The following is a 9,109-nucleotide window of genomic DNA, read 5'->3' as shown; positions in this document are numbered from 1 at the left end:
GCCTCCTGCAGGGCACTTGGATTATGGATTGTCAACTTCCCACTTTAGGTGGGATATCTAGATATCAACAGTTTAACACAGATAAGCATTATCTGCTGATTCACACACACACACACACACACACACACACACTCACGCTCAACTAGAAAAAAAATAAAAGAAAAATTTGTTAATTTTTGTGTACACTTTGACCAGAGGCTTCTGAAATAAATACTTCACAGAAAAGAGGCATAATGGATGACAAATGGGGCGACATTCTCAAAAGCCATAATTCCAGAAGTAAAGCAAAACCCCTGACTTCAGCCTCACCTCCCACATGTCGTGAGTAAACAAAGCCACATAGACTAAAAAAGCAACAGGGAAATAATAAACAAAATTGAGGGACCATGTAAATACTTTCTGAATGTCCATTCCCCAAAGGGTTGAGGTCAGGCATGTGGTTCTATTCACCAGGCCGGAGACAAAGGACTTGGGCTATTTTATGCTCTGATCATTATTGTTGGTTAAATTAAAGCACAATAAAAAAAAGTGTAATGGAATATTAATTTCAGTTACTGTAGCTAATTGAAAACATCGCAGGAGTTGTGACTATGGAAAATGGAGTGAGAACACTCAGATGCATGTCCAAGTCTAGCATACCCTTTTCAAGTTGGGCAGTGGCATATTTTTGAGAAAATGGCCATTATCCCTAGAGTCCGTACTTAAGTGTATCAGGAGAAATACTTGGCCTGGGAAAAAAGAAAAGCAACTAACTCTCAGCTATCAGCAGACCTCAAACGTTCAAATTCAATTTAAAAACTATCAATCTGTTAATCTGTTCACATAAAAGACATTACAAAAATATATAATCCCTGTCAAGCCAAGGACTGTGTGGTTTTCATCTTATTGTCCCCAGTTTGAAGCCTGCATCCTGGCATATAGGGGGTGCCCAGCAATAGTTGTTGGGGGAATGGGTGTATGATTGTTGATGACATTTGTTTATTCTGACAAATGAGGCACCATTCTTTCCTAGACAACTGACCCCTTTCCTAAGTAAAAGTTCAGATCAGCAAGACTTGCAAGAGAGAAGACAGCTCTATTTTAGCTTGGCACAAGGCTGAGAGACGAAGGATGAAAGCAGGGCTTTTCGTCTGTTTTGTTCGTGACCGTATTTCCAGTGCCTAGAACAGTACCAGGGACACGTGTGGCACTCAATAAATATTTGTTGAAGTAATGAATAAATGCTTCGTATAGAATTGGAAGGAGAGAATGAGTTTAGCACAGCAGGCAAAGTGGAGAACCCAGAGCTTCACAGTGTAGCTTTATTTCTCTGCTGAGTTACCAATTCTCAAACATCAGGCATACTCTTATTTGATGTAAGTACCAAAATCTCCTCCTCGAATCAGTACAATCTGCCTTTTAGGATTAATCGGGTTTTTCTGTATTAACACGTGGGACTGGGATGATGCTTTTAAAAGCATCAGTTTCAGCAACTTGGTGAAAGTTGCTCTAGAATCTCTGAAGATGCAGAGGGGACATATTAGGGCGATGTCTGTCATTCTCACATTGCAGGAGAATGATACGTCCTCAAGGAGAATTTGTATTAGGTTTCTGGGCTTTGTACTCTCAACCTTCATTACCTACTTACACGTGTTTATTTTTCCTAGAAGGGGCTCATTCTACTCATTTTTCTCCAAGCAAAGATACTTTCCTGATTATCAAAGGCCAGTGATGCAGAGGATGTATGTGAGAGGTCATATGGAAGCAGCACTGAGAGAAATGTTCTCATGAAGGATGCTCCCAGGATGTGTCCTTAATCTACACTTGACAGTATAATGGAGGGAAACACTGGCAAAAACCAAGCTGGGCACACTTTAGCAGGAGAAATGTGTATGAGGTAGAAAAAAAATGTCATCAATATTCAATAGTTACCCTATATGGCATCTGACTTTTCTTCATAAAGCAACTGTGTGTGGTATTCTCTGTATGTGGGTGGCATTTTTTGGGGGCCTTTTCAGACAAGTATGTATATGTTGCTTATTGTCTTCTTTTGTTATACACTTAACCATCAATTTAAAGGGGAAAGAAAAGGCTGTTGAAACACTTAGTTTCATTTAGACAAGTATCACATTTCCTGACTCCATTTTGAATTCAGTTCAAGTGATGGAAAGTTGGTGAAATTTTGCATAGAACCGCAAATTTGAAAACCTGTCACAAAGTTTAGTATTCCTTTATTGTCTCATGATCATCCATGGGAACCAAAGTCATATATTTTTGAACACATCTCTTGAATTGAATTCCCAGAACTGTGGTGCAAAGATGCAAGAAACAATTTTCACATAGTAAGGAAATATTCAGTGGGCTTTTGCATTTTGTTCTACCTAAAAAAACCACCAACAACAACAAAAAGCTACATCACTGGGTAAAGCTCTCTGGTGTTAGTACACACAATCAGGCTCTCTTTAGCAACCAAGAGAAGGGGAAAAGTCATAAGAGGGCAAGCAATAAAGACAAGAGGGACATGGTTTATGAATGCAAAACTTACAGTAGAACTTTAGATGAGAAAAAAGTTGACGATGCAAGTTAAAGCTGGCCCCCAGCAGCAATAACTTACTGAAGTGGCATTTATTTGGCTGATAACCCAAGGTCTTGCTGAACTTGCTAGTACAACAGAGGTAATTTTTATGGAAGAATGAATTACAATAGCAATTTGCAGTAACATTATTCGGTCTTTCCCTCATGTAGAATGACCTTGTAAGCTCCTCCCAAAGCTCGAAGTTTCAACTTTCTGCTGTAACTTAGAAACTGAAATGGTAATCCTGCAATATATTCCAAAATATTTTTTCCTGTAGGTTACAGTATGTCTCCCCTGCAGTAAAATGGGTGATAAGGGTATTAATGTGAGATTTTTATCTCATGATGTAGCAGAACTGAAAATAGATTGGATAGGATATTTACATTCTGAGAAGTAAAATGACTTGCTCAAGGTCACATAGCCAGTTGACTTGCTTCAGGTGCCATGTCTGTGGCTGTTATGTGGGAGCTAATTAAACAGGCTCAGATCAAGAAGGCTCAAGATGGAAGAGGATTATAAAAAAGATCACAATGCTTTTCTGAAAAGCATGGTATCACGAGAGCAAAAAGAATTATTGAATTCTTTGGAAAGACTAGTTTTTCTTCCCTTTCTGTTTTCTTCTCAAATTAGGAATGATATTAATGGACATTAAGTAATCTTATAGCTGAAAGTTTGACATTTCTTTACAGTGTACTAAGCATCTTCATTGCATAGATACATGTTTGTTTAGAACGTTGAGGGCTTTGGGGGAGAATGAAACTGCATCATTTTAAGTTTAACACACAGGGAGTGTTTTCTCTTCCAAGACACACATATTTTTCCTTATACACCCTCTGAATCCCAAGCAACATTCAGTCTGGGTGGGGTAAACATGTGGTAGCACACCTGGAGAAATAGCTGACTCATCCATCAGTTGCACTTCAGGTATTTGGAATTGGCTTGAGGCATAACGATGAGGAAGGGATGCTAGATTTCTTGTTTACCTCCCCCCCTTCAAGTGCCTTTCTCCAACCTCACAGCTCCAGTTTGGGGGCATTTGGGGTGAGGAAGAGAGGCGTGAGAGCCAAGACTGGAAATAATAAGCCAGTGTCAGTCAGGGAGAACTTGAATGTCTCTTTCTGTCTCAATTTGCCGTTTTTTCTTCTCAATATACCAACATAACTAAGTCCCTCTAATCATCTAAAAGGAGAACCCGTCTCCATCCTATATTCTCCTTTAACTCTTACCTTTTTCTCTCTTCTCCTTCACAGCTTGAGACTTATCTGAAGTCTCTTTCTTCCCCTTTCATTGGCTCCTAAACTCTTCACCCTCGTGTGACCTGACTTTTGCCTCAACCTTGCCTCTGAAACTGCTGTCACTGAATTCATTAACGACACAGTTGCCAAATCCAATGGCATGTTAAAGTTCTCACCTTAGGCAACATAGCTGGGTTTGTTTGTGTTTGTTTTGACACTGTTGATTTCCTTATTTTTCTTGAAACTCCTGCTTGTCTTCCACAATTTCCTTCTTACCTTGTTATCCCCTTGTTTCATGAGTTTCTCTCCCCTTTCATGTTGGCGTTCTCCTGTGGTCTCCGGGGCCTCTCTTCTGCTCTTATTCTTTGTACTCCATGTCTTGTACTCATATAGTTTCAGATAGTTTCATACAGTATCTCCTGAGCTCTGGGCCCATGTTTTGGGTTGCCTTGTGGAAATCTTTCAGTCTGCACTGAGGACACAACTTCAGCACATCCTAAACTGAACTGATTGTCTCTTCTCCAAAATCAGTTCTTTGTCTTGTATTTTGTATTCTGTTTAATAAGTCCATGAGACATATGGTTCCCCATGTCAGACTCTTTCACCCTTGCTACTTGTATAATTGTCATCAAATTCTCCTGATTTTCCTTCTGATTTCTCAAGCCTGTCTTTTCCTTTGCCTACCTGTTGTTGCTACTGAAGTTCAGCTACTCATCATTTTAAAAAAATCCTCGCTGATTAACATTAGTCATAAAAGTTGTTATAGGGAAAATACAAATAGTATGATATGATAGAGTTTCTGGGACCATCTCTCTGACAAGGTGACATATTGGCCAGATGACAAGGAGCCACCCTGGAATGATCTGGGGGTTAGAGAGTTCTAGGAGGAGAGAAGATAATGCACAAAACCCCCAAGCGTGGTGGGTGTGAGAAGCAGAAACAAGGATAAATCATGGTGAGCCATGGAAGGGAACAGAAATATAACATCAGAGATTACAGAGAGAGTTTTTAGGCCACAGAAAGGAGTTTGGATTTCATTATAAGTGTCATGACAATTCATTGACCACAGGGAGAAAAGAAACACCCATGGTTCTGGGACATTAATGAAAAAATCATTTGAAATGAGGAAATTGAGAAGAAGGGCTAGTTTGAGGAAAGAGGCTTTTAGTTTAAGGAATTCATCAATGGTTCTGAAAATTAGAAATGTGAGTTTATGGACTGAGGAATTAGTTGCTGAAAGATCAGAATAGATGCTCTCGATTTGATGAACTTGCCAAAGAAGACAGAGACTGTAAAAGAGAATGAGGGAAGAAGGCCAAAGATAAAACTTTGGAGAAGCAAAAATGGTGGTGGAGAGAGAGGCCTCAAAGGAAATTTGTAAGGAAAAGGAAGGCAAGCTGGCCGTGTTCTCAGATATAGGTATGGGGCCATTGACAACAGAGATAGAAAGTGCTGTTAAGAATTGTAATGGGTTTCCAATCAAGGTTCACTGGTACTAGGCAGTGACATATAGACCTTAAGACTGTCAAGTTGGGGCTGCCTGGTGAAGGGAGGAACATAGGTGGAGAGAACTTAAGCCAGCTACACGTGCTGACCCAGCGATACGAGCCAGGCAGGCCAAGGCACAGGTCTAGTTTGACCAAGGACCAGGGCAAGGAGCTCGTGCTGACTGACTTTGCTCAGTGAAGTAGGCCATAATGTCATCTTGCGTTAGTGAGGTGAAGCTGGAGGAAGTCAACGGGTGGGCCCTTGAGGATGAAGAGTGTTTCAAACAGCCACTGTGGTTCCCTATCATAATTAGTCAACAAGGCATGTGTATAAAACCATTTCTGAGGCTCAGTGAGAGCTCAGCTGAGGTTAGAAAGCATTGCTTTATGGTGGCCCAGTTTCCATGGTTTCCTTTCTCATGGAGCTTGGGAGAGGGAGTAAAGAAAACTAATTACTGTCTCCATAAGTCTAGGGCAAGAAATAGCAGTTTGATGTTAAAGGCTACTGTATATATTTTTTCCCAATGCCACATGTTATTTTGTATGTTATAGAACAGAATGAAAAGATTCTAGGTGAAATTAAAATTTGTTATCTTTCCATTTAAAAAAATTAGATGTGATTTAGCCCAATTTCCAAAATCTGCAATAAGTAGAAGCAAGGTTTTACATTAAGAGGCCTACAATGATTTATATTTAACTATGATTTTTAAAGACATTTGAAAATGTTGAACCACTTGCTAAAGTTATTTGGGCTCTTAGCTAGCAAGCATGTGCTTTGGAGATGAAGAATGTACAAATAAATAGTAATGGTATAACACAAATTTCAGATTTTTTGAGTGACACATTAACAATGTGAAGTTTTCCACTGAATGATATTTTAATGTCACACCCCCAAGAAACCTATAATTAAAGTTATTTTGGCATTTTCATCTCAAATCCCTGCTTTCGGGGGGTGGGCGGGTTATAATTCCACTTTTAAAATGAGCTTCCAGATATAATTTGACATAAAATACAAAGTCTTATCCTAGCAACAATTTCCCCTCCACTCTTTCATCATGAAACAGAGGAATATGTGTCTTGTCAGTTTTAAAAGTGATAAAGGAATTTAAAAAGGAAATCAGACCTTTTTTATGTGCTTGGATTTGTTGACCAGAGTGTATACATGGGAACTAAAGTCTTGCTACAGTACAATTTATATGCCAGAAGCCATTCTAGCATATAACAGATGGTTCCGGGAAAGGCAATAGTCCTATTTACTATGCTTTTCTTCTTTTAATAAGAGCATTTATATATATATATATATATATATATATTTTTTTTTTTAAAGAAATAATACTTGCCCTGTGATATTTCCCAGGGAAAGAACTTGGGTCTATAGTTGCACATTTGAAACAGCACATGAAAAGGAGCAGTAGCGTCAAAATAGAGAACAAATAAAAACTCAAGGTCTTTGAAAGAGAATCATCTCTGCTTTGGTATATTGTCCCTCCCTTTTTCTTAATCTTTTCGGCACAGAAATTTTATATGGGATTTTAATTTTTCTGTATGTAATACACACACACACACACACACACACACACTGTAGTATATATGCATTTATTTTATATATCTATAATCAATCAATTTGTGTGGGTGTATATATACCACCAGGTGATAAACCTCTTGAAGAATTATCTTTTGGACCTTTTCCCCCTGGAATGTGATTGTGACCTAGGAGGGGGAAGCTTTAGATACTTCTGAAGCTGATAGTTCAATTCTTCACTAGAATTCAGAAAGTAAAAGGAAAATGCTTGGGAAAACATCTTATGCTGAGGTAGGGAGTCATAGAAAGGCCATTCGGTTCTCGCAGGAAGGTCACTGGGGCAGTGGGAGGGGTCATGGATTGAGGATTATTTGGAAAATGCCATCCTTTTAGTAGGTTTTATGCATATCACTGGTTGGGAAACATCAATATGGTCTTTCTTACACAGACAATTCTAGGAAATGCCTCCCAAGACATTTTATAGCCCAGAGTGGGGGTGAGGAGAAGGGTGAAAACTAAACAGCCATCATTTATTCCCATTAGAATAATTACTGATTCACACATAAAAAAATTATTTCTGAAACTTTTGGTCATTTTATGTGGGCGAGGACTTTACTTTTCCTTAAGAGGGACACTTTTCTTATCAACCTCCTTCCTCCTCTCCTCCCCAAACTTATGTGCAAACGAATTTCCTCAAAAATGGCAGAGTCCAAGCCTCAAATACTTCCAGAGGTTTTATAGCTCCTGTGTCAAATTTTAAAATACTCTGGTGTCACCATAACATATATAAATATGAAAGAAAGACATTAGGGGCCACCATTGAGGTAAATGTAGTTTATCAAGAGCTTGCTGCAGTTCTTGATAAACCTTTATGGCAAATTAGAGGTTTCCCATTTCCCCATTTGGCTGGCTGTAAGTTGTTAGGAGGGTTTTTTTCTTTAACATGAGGCTCTTAAGAATTTGTAGCTATGTATTTTTAATACTGTCAATAAACGGCTCCCTCAAGACTCAGAGGGGCAATAATGGAAGCTGTTAACAAAGTGTGAAAAGCAATGGGCTAGCAAAGGTTAATCACATGGCTGCCCACTAATGACCTCTACAGCCCTCAGTTTAAACCCAACAGCACTTGTAAAGACCAATCACGTGAATAATTTCCTGTCTGAGGTAGCCTTTATGGGGAAGAATAAAAGCAGAGCTGATTGTGAATAGAAAGCCCCCGGCAGGGGAGGTGGTTATTATTTTTAAGCTGATCTAAACACCTGGGTTTCCCACTGGACCCTATTAAACTTCCTTCATTATGTCTAAATATTTCAATCATTCCTACAACAGTTGTGAATTAGTGCATTACTAAGGTAGGCAAGAACCAAAAAAAGGGGGGCAGATTGACGAAGAGCAAAGAGCCCTTACCTCAAGGTGATGACGGTCAGGTAGGGAGCATCCCAGGCTTTGGGAAGGGATTTGGAGGGGTCATCCCTCCCTCCGTAGCTCCCTGACCCCACCCCGCCTCAAGGAAGACCACACGGAAAGCCTTTCAGGCCAAGAAAATTTAACTATTTTAAAGGCCTGTCGATGAGGAGATTCCTTAGCTTGCCCTGGTAACCCATTTCATTGTTTAACAGCCCTTACTATTAGCCAACAGTTTTCCCATATAAAGGACTTAAGTAATTCTGCTGTAGTTTAGACCCATTTTCCCTGTCCTATCTTTGGATGGCTGTATTTTGCTGATCATTGCACATTTTATTATAGACTTGGTTAAACATTACTCTTCTCCCAGTAAAATTGCTAAGTCTTTGAAGATTTTATTTTCCACTTCCAGCTTAGAGATCTGAACATATTTAAGTGAGGAGCTTTGATTAAAGCTCTTACCTAGTCACAATAACAGGTTCATGGTAAGGACAGGATTTAAAAACAGTAATACAGCTTCAAGATTCCAGTTTGGTATCTAGAAATGGGTGACCATTTGGGCAGTGGGTCAGTCCATACCCACTGCTTTCTCTTTCCTTGTTTGCTCATATTGCATTATAATATTTGTATAAAAATCTTTTTCCTGAATTGTATTATAAAGCCCCATGGTGGGCATCATGTAGCAGAGAAATAAGAATGAGATATGTAGCCAGATCTAAGTTCAGATTTTGCCTCTCTTCTTGTGAGAGCTTGAACAAATTACTAATCACACTAAGACTCAATTTTGTAAAAACAATACCTACTTGCTAGAGTTTCTGTAAGGAAGAAATTAAGAAATTTGTGTGTAGTGTCTGAAAAGCAGTAGACAGTATATGTTAGTTTTGTCCCTTTCTTTCTCTAATACTTC

This window comes from Hipposideros armiger, unplaced genomic scaffold (assembly GCF_001890085.2).
Source record: "Hipposideros armiger isolate ML-2016 unplaced genomic scaffold, ASM189008v1 scaffold_14, whole genome shotgun sequence".
Classification (NCBI taxonomy): Eukaryota; Metazoa; Chordata; class Mammalia; order Chiroptera; family Hipposideridae; genus Hipposideros; species Hipposideros armiger.
Note: the sequence above shows the minus strand (reverse complement) of the source record.